Below are 9,710 nucleotides of genomic sequence, written 5' to 3'. Positions count from 1 at the left end.
TTTTAGCCCTCAGACTTGATTCAGGATGCATTTTTCTCACCTGGGATGGCATGGGCTTCCACGGGGGACACATATTTCATGCAATTTCAGCCAAAGTGAAAATTTGAATTTTGGCTCCAAATTTCAGGTCCCGACCTTACGTTCTGAGGTGAATGTGGTAAAACCCGAAACAGAGGTTTTAGCCCTCAGACTTGATTCAGGATGCATTTTTCTCACCTGGGATGGCATGGGCTTCCACGGGGGACACATATTTCATGCAATTTCAGCCAAAGTGAAAATTTGAATTTTGGCTCCAAATTTCAGGTCCCGACCTTACGTTCTGAGGTGAATGTGGTAAAACCCGAAACAGAGGTTTTAGCCCTCAGACTTGATTCAGGATGCATTTTTCTCACCTGGGATGGCATGGGCTTCCACGGGGGACACATATTTCATGCAATTTCAGCCAAAGTGAAAATTTGAATTTTGGCTCCAAATTTCAGGTCCCGACCTTACGTTCTGAGGTGAATGTGGTAAAACCCGAAACAGAGGTTTTAGCCCTCAGACTTGATTCAGGATGCATTTTTCTCACCTGGGATGGCATGGGCTTCCACGGGGGACACATATTTCATGCAATTTCAGCCAAAGTGAAAATTTGAATTTTGGCTCCAAATTTCAGGTCCCGACCTTACGTTCTGAGGTGAATGTGGTAAAACCCGAAACAGAGGTTTTAGCCCTCAGACTTGATTCAGGATGCATTTTTCTCACCTGGGATGGCATGGGCTTCCACGGGGGACACATATTTCATGCAATTTCAGCCAAAGTGAAAATTTGAATTTTGGCTCCAAATTTCAGGTCCCGACCTTACGTTCTGAGGTGAATGTGGTAAAACCCGAAACAGAGGTTTTAGCCCTCAGACTTGATTCAGGATGCATTTTTCTCACCTGGGATGGCATGGGCTTCCACGGGGGACACATATTTCATGCAATTTCAGCCAAAGTGAAAATTTGAATTTTGGCTCCAAATTTCAGGTCCCGACCTTACGTTCTGAGGTGAATGTGGTAAAACCCGAAACAGAGGTTTTAGCCCTCAGACTTGATTCAGGATGCATTTTTCTCACCTGGGATGGCATGGGCTTCCACGGGGGACACATATTTCATGCAATTTCAGCCAAAGTGAAAATTTGAATTTTGGCTCCAAATTTCAGGTCCCGACCTTACGTTCTGAGGTGAATGTGGTAAAACCCGAAACAGAGGTTTTAGCCCTCAGACTTGATTCAGGATGCATTTTTCTCACCTGGGATGGCATGGGCTTCCACGGGGGACACATATTTCATGCAATTTCAGCCAAAGTGAAAATTTGAATTTTGGCTCCAAATTTCAGGTCCCGACCTTACGTTCTGAGGTGAATGTGGTAAAACCCGAAACAGAGGTTTTAGCCCTCAGACTTGATTCAGGATGCATTTTTCTCACCTGGGATGGCATGGGCTTCCACGGGGGACACATATTTCATGCAATTTCAGCCAAAGTGAAAATTTGAATTTTGGCTCCAAATTTCAGGTCCCGACCTTACGTTCTGAGGTGAATGTGGTAAAACCCGAAACAGAGGTTTTAGCCCTCAGACTTGATTCAGGATGCATTTTTCTCACCTGGGATGGCATGGGCTTCCACGGGGGACACATATTTCATGCAATTTCAGCCAAAGTGAAAATTTGAATTTTGGCTCCAAATTTCAGGTCCCGACCTTACGTTCTGAGGTGAATGTGGTAAAACCCGAAACAGAGGTTTTAGCCCTCAGACTTGATTCAGGATGCATTTTTCTCACCTGGGATGGCATGGGCTTCCACGGGGGACACATATTTCATGCAATTTCAGCCAAAGTGAAAATTTGAATTTTGGCTCCAAATTTCAGGTCCCGACCTTACGTTCTGAGGTGAATGTGGTAAAACCCGAAACAGAGGTTTTAGCCCTCAGACTTGATTCAGGATGCATTTTTCTCACCTGGGATGGCATGGGCTTCCACGGGGGACACATATTTCATGCAATTTCAGCCAAAGTGAAAATTTGAATTTTGGCTCCAAATTTCAGGTCCCGACCTTACGTTCTGAGGTGAATGTGGTAAAACCCGAAACAGAGGTTTTAGCCCTCAGACTTGATTCAGGATGCATTTTTCTCACCTGGGATGGCATGGGCTTCCACGGGGGACACATATTTCATGCAATTTCAGCCAAAGTGAAAATTTGAATTTTGGCTCCAAATTTCAGGTCCCGACCTTACGTTCTGAGGTGAATGTGGTAAAACCCGAAACAGAGGTTTTAGCCCTCAGACTTGATTCAGGATGCATTTTTCTCACCTGGGATGGCATGGGCTTCCACGGGGGACACATATTTCATGCAATTTCAGCCAAAGTGAAAATTTGAATTTTGGCTCCAAATTTCAGGTCCCGACCTTACGTTCTGAGGTGAATGTGGTAAAACCCGAAACAGAGGTTTTAGCCCTCAGACTTGATTCAGGATGCATTTTTCTCACCTGGGATGGCATGGGCTTCCACGGGGGACACATATTTCATGCAATTTCAGCCAAAGTGAAAATTTGAATTTTGGCTCCAAATTTCAGGTCCCGACCTTACGTTCTGAGGTGAATGTGGTAAAACCCGAAACAGAGGTTTTAGCCCTCAGACTTGATTCAGGATGCATTTTTCTCACCTGGGATGGCATGGGCTTCCACGGGGGACACATATTTCATGCAATTTCAGCCAAAGTGAAAATTTGAATTTTGGCTCCAAATTTCAGGTCCCGACCTTACGTTCTGAGGTGAATGTGGTAAAACCCGAAACAGAGGTTTTAGCCCTCAGACTTGATTCAGGATGCATTTTTCTCACCTGGGATGGCATGGGCTTCCACGGGGGACACATATTTCATGCAATTTCAGCCAAAGTGAAAATTTGAATTTTGGCTCCAAATTTCAGGTCCCGACCTTACGTTCTGAGGTGAATGTGGTAAAACCCGAAACAGAGGTTTTAGCCCTCAGACTTGATTCAGGATGCATTTTTCTCACCTGGGATGGCATGGGCTTCCACGGGGGACACATATTTCATGCAATTTCAGCCAAAGTGAAAATTTGAATTTTGGCTCCAAATTTCAGGTCCCGACCTTACGTTCTGAGGTGAATGTGGTAAAACCCGAAACAGAGGTTTTAGCCCTCAGACTTGATTCAGGATGCATTTTTCTCACCTGGGATGGCATGGGCTTCCACGGGGGACACATATTTCATGCAATTTCAGCCAAAGTGAAAATTTGAATTTTGGCTCCAAATTTCAGGTCCCGACCTTACGTTCTGAGGTGAATGTGGTAAAACCCGAAACAGAGGTTTTAGCCCTCAGACTTGATTCAGGATGCATTTTTCTCACCTGGGATGGCATGGGCTTCCACGGGGGACACATATTTCATGCAATTTCAGCCAAAGTGAAAATTTGAATTTTGGCTCCAAATTTCAGGTCCCGACCTTACGTTCTGAGGTGAATGTGGTAAAACCCGAAACAGAGGTTTTAGCCCTCAGACTTGATTCAGGATGCATTTTTCTCACCTGGGATGGCATGGGCTTCCACGGGGGACACATATTTCATGCAATTTCAGCCAAAGTGAAAATTTGAATTTTGGCTCCAAATTTCAGGTCCCGACCTTACGTTCTGAGGTGAATGTGGTAAAACCCGAAACAGAGGTTTTAGCCCTCAGACTTGATTCAGGATGCATTTTTCTCACCTGGGATGGCATGGGCTTCCACGGGGGACACATATTTCATGCAATTTCAGCCAAAGTGAAAATTTGAATTTTGGCTCCAAATTTCAGGTCCCGACCTTACGTTCTGAGGTGAATGTGGTAAAACCCGAAACAGAGGTTTTAGCCCTCAGACTTGATTCAGGATGCATTTTTCTCACCTGGGATGGCATGGGCTTCCACGGGGGACACATATTTCATGCAATTTCAGCCAAAGTGAAAATTTGAATTTTGGCTCCAAATTTCAGGTCCCGACCTTACGTTCTGAGGTGAATGTGGTAAAACCCGAAACAGAGGTTTTAGCCCTCAGACTTGATTCAGGATGCATTTTTCTCACCTGGGATGGCATGGGCTTCCACGGGGGACACATATTTCATGCAATTTCAGCCAAAGTGAAAATTTGAATTTTGGCTCCAAATTTCAGGTCCCGACCTTACGTTCTGAGGTGAATGTGGTAAAACCCGAAACAGAGGTTTTAGCCCTCAGACTTGATTCAGGATGCATTTTTCTCACCTGGGATGGCATGGGCTTCCACGGGGGACACATATTTCATGCAATTTCAGCCAAAGTGAAAATTTGAATTTTGGCTCCAAATTTCAGGTCCCGACCTTACGTTCTGAGGTGAATGTGGTAAAACCCGAAACAGAGGTTTTAGCCCTCAGACTTGATTCAGGATGCATTTTTCTCACCTGGGATGGCATGGGCTTCCACGGGGGACACATATTTCATGCAATTTCAGCCAAAGTGAAAATTTGAATTTTGGCTCCAAATTTCAGGTCCCGACCTTACGTTCTGAGGTGAATGTGGTAAAACCCGAAACAGAGGTTTTAGCCCTCAGACTTGATTCAGGATGCATTTTTCTCACCTGGGATGGCATGGGCTTCCACGGGGGACACATATTTCATGCAATTTCAGCCAAAGTGAAAATTTGAATTTTGGCTCCAAATTTCAGGTCCCGACCTTACGTTCTGAGGTGAATGTGGTAAAACCCGAAACAGAGGTTTTAGCCCTCAGACTTGATTCAGGATGCATTTTTCTCACCTGGGATGGCATGGGCTTCCACGGGGGACACATATTTCATGCAATTTCAGCCAAAGTGAAAATTTGAATTTTGGCTCCAAATTTCAGGTCCCGACCTTACGTTCTGAGGTGAATGTGGTAAAACCCGAAACAGAGGTTTTAGCCCTCAGACTTGATTCAGGATGCATTTTTCTCACCTGGGATGGCATGGGCTTCCACGGGGGACACATATTTCATGCAATTTCAGCCAAAGTGAAAATTTGAATTTTGGCTCCAAATTTCAGGTCCCGACCTTACGTTCTGAGGTGAATGTGGTAAAACCCGAAACAGAGGTTTTAGCCCTCAGACTTGATTCAGGATGCATTTTTCTCACCTGGGATGGCATGGGCTTCCACGGGGGACACATATTTCATGCAATTTCAGCCAAAGTGAAAATTTGAATTTTGGCTCCAAATTTCAGGTCCCGACCTTACGTTCTGAGGTGAATGTGGTAAAACCCGAAACAGAGGTTTTAGCCCTCAGACTTGATTCAGGATGCATTTTTCTCACCTGGGATGGCATGGGCTTCCACGGGGGACACATATTTCATGCAATTTCAGCCAAAGTGAAAATTTGAATTTTGGCTCCAAATTTCAGGTCCCGACCTTACGTTCTGAGGTGAATGTGGTAAAACCCGAAACAGAGGTTTTAGCCCTCAGACTTGATTCAGGATGCATTTTTCTCACCTGGGATGGCATGGGCTTCCACGGGGGACACATATTTCATGCAATTTCAGCCAAAGTGAAAATTTGAATTTTGGCTCCAAATTTCAGGTCCCGACCTTACGTTCTGAGGTGAATGTGGTAAAACCCGAAACAGAGGTTTTAGCCCTCAGACTTGATTCAGGATGCATTTTTCTCACCTGGGATGGCATGGGCTTCCACGGGGGACACATATTTCATGCAATTTCAGCCAAAGTGAAAATTTGAATTTTGGCTCCAAATTTCAGGTCCCGACCTTACGTTCTGAGGTGAATGTGGTAAAACCCGAAACAGAGGTTTTAGCCCTCAGACTTGATTCAGGATGCATTTTTCTCACCTGGGATGGCATGGGCTTCCACGGGGGACACATATTTCATGCAATTTCAGCCAAAGTGAAAATTTGAATTTTGGCTCCAAATTTCAGGTCCCGACCTTACGTTCTGAGGTGAATGTGGTAAAACCCGAAACAGAGGTTTTAGCCCTCAGACTTGATTCAGGATGCATTTTTCTCACCTGGGATGGCATGGGCTTCCACGGGGGACACATATTTCATGCAATTTCAGCCAAAGTGAAAATTTGAATTTTGGCTCCAAATTTCAGGTCCCGACCTTACGTTCTGAGGTGAATGTGGTAAAACCCGAAACAGAGGTTTTAGCCCTCAGACTTGATTCAGGATGCATTTTTCTCACCTGGGATGGCATGGGCTTCCACGGGGGACACATATTTCATGCAATTTCAGCCAAAGTGAAAATTTGAATTTTGGCTCCAAATTTCAGGTCCCGACCTTACGTTCTGAGGTGAATGTGGTAAAACCCGAAACAGAGGTTTTAGCCCTCAGACTTGATTCAGGATGCATTTTTCTCACCTGGGATGGCATGGGCTTCCACGGGGGACACATATTTCATGCAATTTCAGCCAAAGTGAAAATTTGAATTTTGGCTCCAAATTTCAGGTCCCGACCTTACGTTCTGAGGTGAATGTGGTAAAACCCGAAACAGAGGTTTTAGCCCTCAGACTTGATTCAGGATGCATTTTTCTCACCTGGGATGGCATGGGCTTCCACGGGGGACACATATTTCATGCAATTTCAGCCAAAGTGAAAATTTGAATTTTGGCTCCAAATTTCAGGTCCCGACCTTACGTTCTGAGGTGAATGTGGTAAAACCCGAAACAGAGGTTTTAGCCCTCAGACTTGATTCAGGATGCATTTTTCTCACCTGGGATGGCATGGGCTTCCACGGGGGACACATATTTCATGCAATTTCAGCCAAAGTGAAAATTTGAATTTTGGCTCCAAATTTCAGGTCCCGACCTTACGTTCTGAGGTGAATGTGGTAAAACCCGAAACAGAGGTTTTAGCCCTCAGACTTGATTCAGGATGCATTTTTCTCACCTGGGATGGCATGGGCTTCCACGGGGGACACATATTTCATGCAATTTCAGCCAAAGTGAAAATTTGAATTTTGGCTCCAAATTTCAGGTCCCGACCTTACGTTCTGAGGTGAATGTGGTAAAACCCGAAACAGAGGTTTTAGCCCTCAGACTTGATTCAGGATGCATTTTTCTCACCTGGGATGGCATGGGCTTCCACGGGGGACACATATTTCATGCAATTTCAGCCAAAGTGAAAATTTGAATTTTGGCTCCAAATTTCAGGTCCCGACCTTACGTTCTGAGGTGAATGTGGTAAAACCCGAAACAGAGGTTTTAGCCCTCAGACTTGATTCAGGATGCATTTTTCTCACCTGGGATGGCATGGGCTTCCACGGGGGACACATATTTCATGCAATTTCAGCCAAAGTGAAAATTTGAATTTTGGCTCCAAATTTCAGGTCCCGACCTTACGTTCTGAGGTGAATGTGGTAAAACCCGAAACAGAGGTTTTAGCCCTCAGACTTGATTCAGGATGCATTTTTCTCACCTGGGATGGCATGGGCTTCCACGGGGGACACATATTTCATGCAATTTCAGCCAAAGTGAAAATTTGAATTTTGGCTCCAAATTTCAGGTCCCGACCTTACGTTCTGAGGTGAATGTGGTAAAACCCGAAACAGAGGTTTTAGCCCTCAGACTTGATTCAGGATGCATTTTTCTCACCTGGGATGGCATGGGCTTCCACGGGGGACACATATTTCATGCAATTTCAGCCAAAGTGAAAATTTGAATTTTGGCTCCAAATTTCAGGTCCCGACCTTACGTTCTGAGGTGAATGTGGTAAAACCCGAAACAGAGGTTTTAGCCCTCAGACTTGATTCAGGATGCATTTTTCTCACCTGGGATGGCATGGGCTTCCACGGGGGACACATATTTCATGCAATTTCAGCCAAAGTGAAAATTTGAATTTTGGCTCCAAATTTCAGGTCCCGACCTTACGTTCTGAGGTGAATGTGGTAAAACCCGAAACAGAGGTTTTAGCCCTCAGACTTGATTCAGGATGCATTTTTCTCACCTGGGATGGCATGGGCTTCCACGGGGGACACATATTTCATGCAATTTCAGCCAAAGTGAAAATTTGAATTTTGGCTCCAAATTTCAGGTCCCGACCTTACGTTCTGAGGTGAATGTGGTAAAACCCGAAACAGAGGTTTTAGCCCTCAGACTTGATTCAGGATGCATTTTTCTCACCTGGGATGGCATGGGCTTCCACGGGGGACACATATTTCATGCAATTTCAGCCAAAGTGAAAATTTGAATTTTGGCTCCAAATTTCAGGTCCCGACCTTACGTTCTGAGGTGAATGTGGTAAAACCCGAAACAGAGGTTTTAGCCCTCAGACTTGATTCAGGATGCATTTTTCTCACCTGGGATGGCATGGGCTTCCACGGGGGACACATATTTCATGCAATTTCAGCCAAAGTGAAAATTTGAATTTTGGCTCCAAATTTCAGGTCCCGACCTTACGTTCTGAGGTGAATGTGGTAAAACCCGAAACAGAGGTTTTAGCCCTCAGACTTGATTCAGGATGCATTTTTCTCACCTGGGATGGCATGGGCTTCCACGGGGGACACATATTTCATGCAATTTCAGCCAAAGTGAAAATTTGAATTTTGGCTCCAAATTTCAGGTCCCGACCTTACGTTCTGAGGTGAATGTGGTAAAACCCGAAACAGAGGTTTTAGCCCTCAGACTTGATTCAGGATGCATTTTTCTCACCTGGGATGGCATGGGCTTCCACGGGGGACACATATTTCATGCAATTTCAGCCAAAGTGAAAATTTGAATTTTGGCTCCAAATTTCAGGTCCCGACCTTACGTTCTGAGGTGAATGTGGTAAAACCCGAAACAGAGGTTTTAGCCCTCAGACTTGATTCAGGATGCATTTTTCTCACCTGGGATGGCATGGGCTTCCACGGGGGACACATATTTCATGCAATTTCAGCCAAAGTGAAAATTTGAATTTTGGCTCCAAATTTCAGGTCCCGACCTTACGTTCTGAGGTGAATGTGGTAAAACCCGAAACAGAGGTTTTAGCCCTCAGACTTGATTCAGGATGCATTTTTCTCACCTGGGATGGCATGGGCTTCCACGGGGGACACATATTTCATGCAATTTCAGCCAAAGTGAAAATTTGAATTTTGGCTCCAAATTTCAGGTCCCGACCTTACGTTCTGAGGTGAATGTGGTAAAACCCGAAACAGAGGTTTTAGCCCTCAGACTTGATTCAGGATGCATTTTTCTCACCTGGGATGGCATGGGCTTCCACGGGGGACACATATTTCATGCAATTTCAGCCAAAGTGAAAATTTGAATTTTGGCTCCAAATTTCAGGTCCCGACCTTACGTTCTGAGGTGAATGTGGTAAAACCCGAAACAGAGGTTTTAGCCCTCAGACTTGATTCAGGATGCATTTTTCTCACCTGGGATGGCATGGGCTTCCACGGGGGACACATATTTCATGCAATTTCAGCCAAAGTGAAAATTTGAATTTTGGCTCCAAATTTCAGGTCCCGACCTTACGTTCTGAGGTGAATGTGGTAAAACCCGAAACAGAGGTTTTAGCCCTCAGACTTGATTCAGGATGCATTTTTCTCACCTGGGATGGCATGGGCTTCCACGGGGGACACATATTTCATGCAATTTCAGCCAAAGTGAAAATTTGAATTTTGGCTCCAAATTTCAGGTCCCGACCTTACGTTCTGAGGTGAATGTGGTAAAACCCGAAACAGAGGTTTTAGCCCTCAGACTTGATTCAGGATGCA

Source organism: Halichoeres trimaculatus, unplaced genomic scaffold, assembly GCF_033239565.1.
Source record: "Halichoeres trimaculatus isolate MK-OKI-2021-1 unplaced genomic scaffold, fHalTri1.1 fHalTri1_scaffold_105, whole genome shotgun sequence".
NCBI lineage: Eukaryota > Metazoa > Chordata > Actinopteri > Labriformes > Labridae > Halichoeres > Halichoeres trimaculatus.
This window is presented reverse-complemented; position numbering follows the sequence as displayed.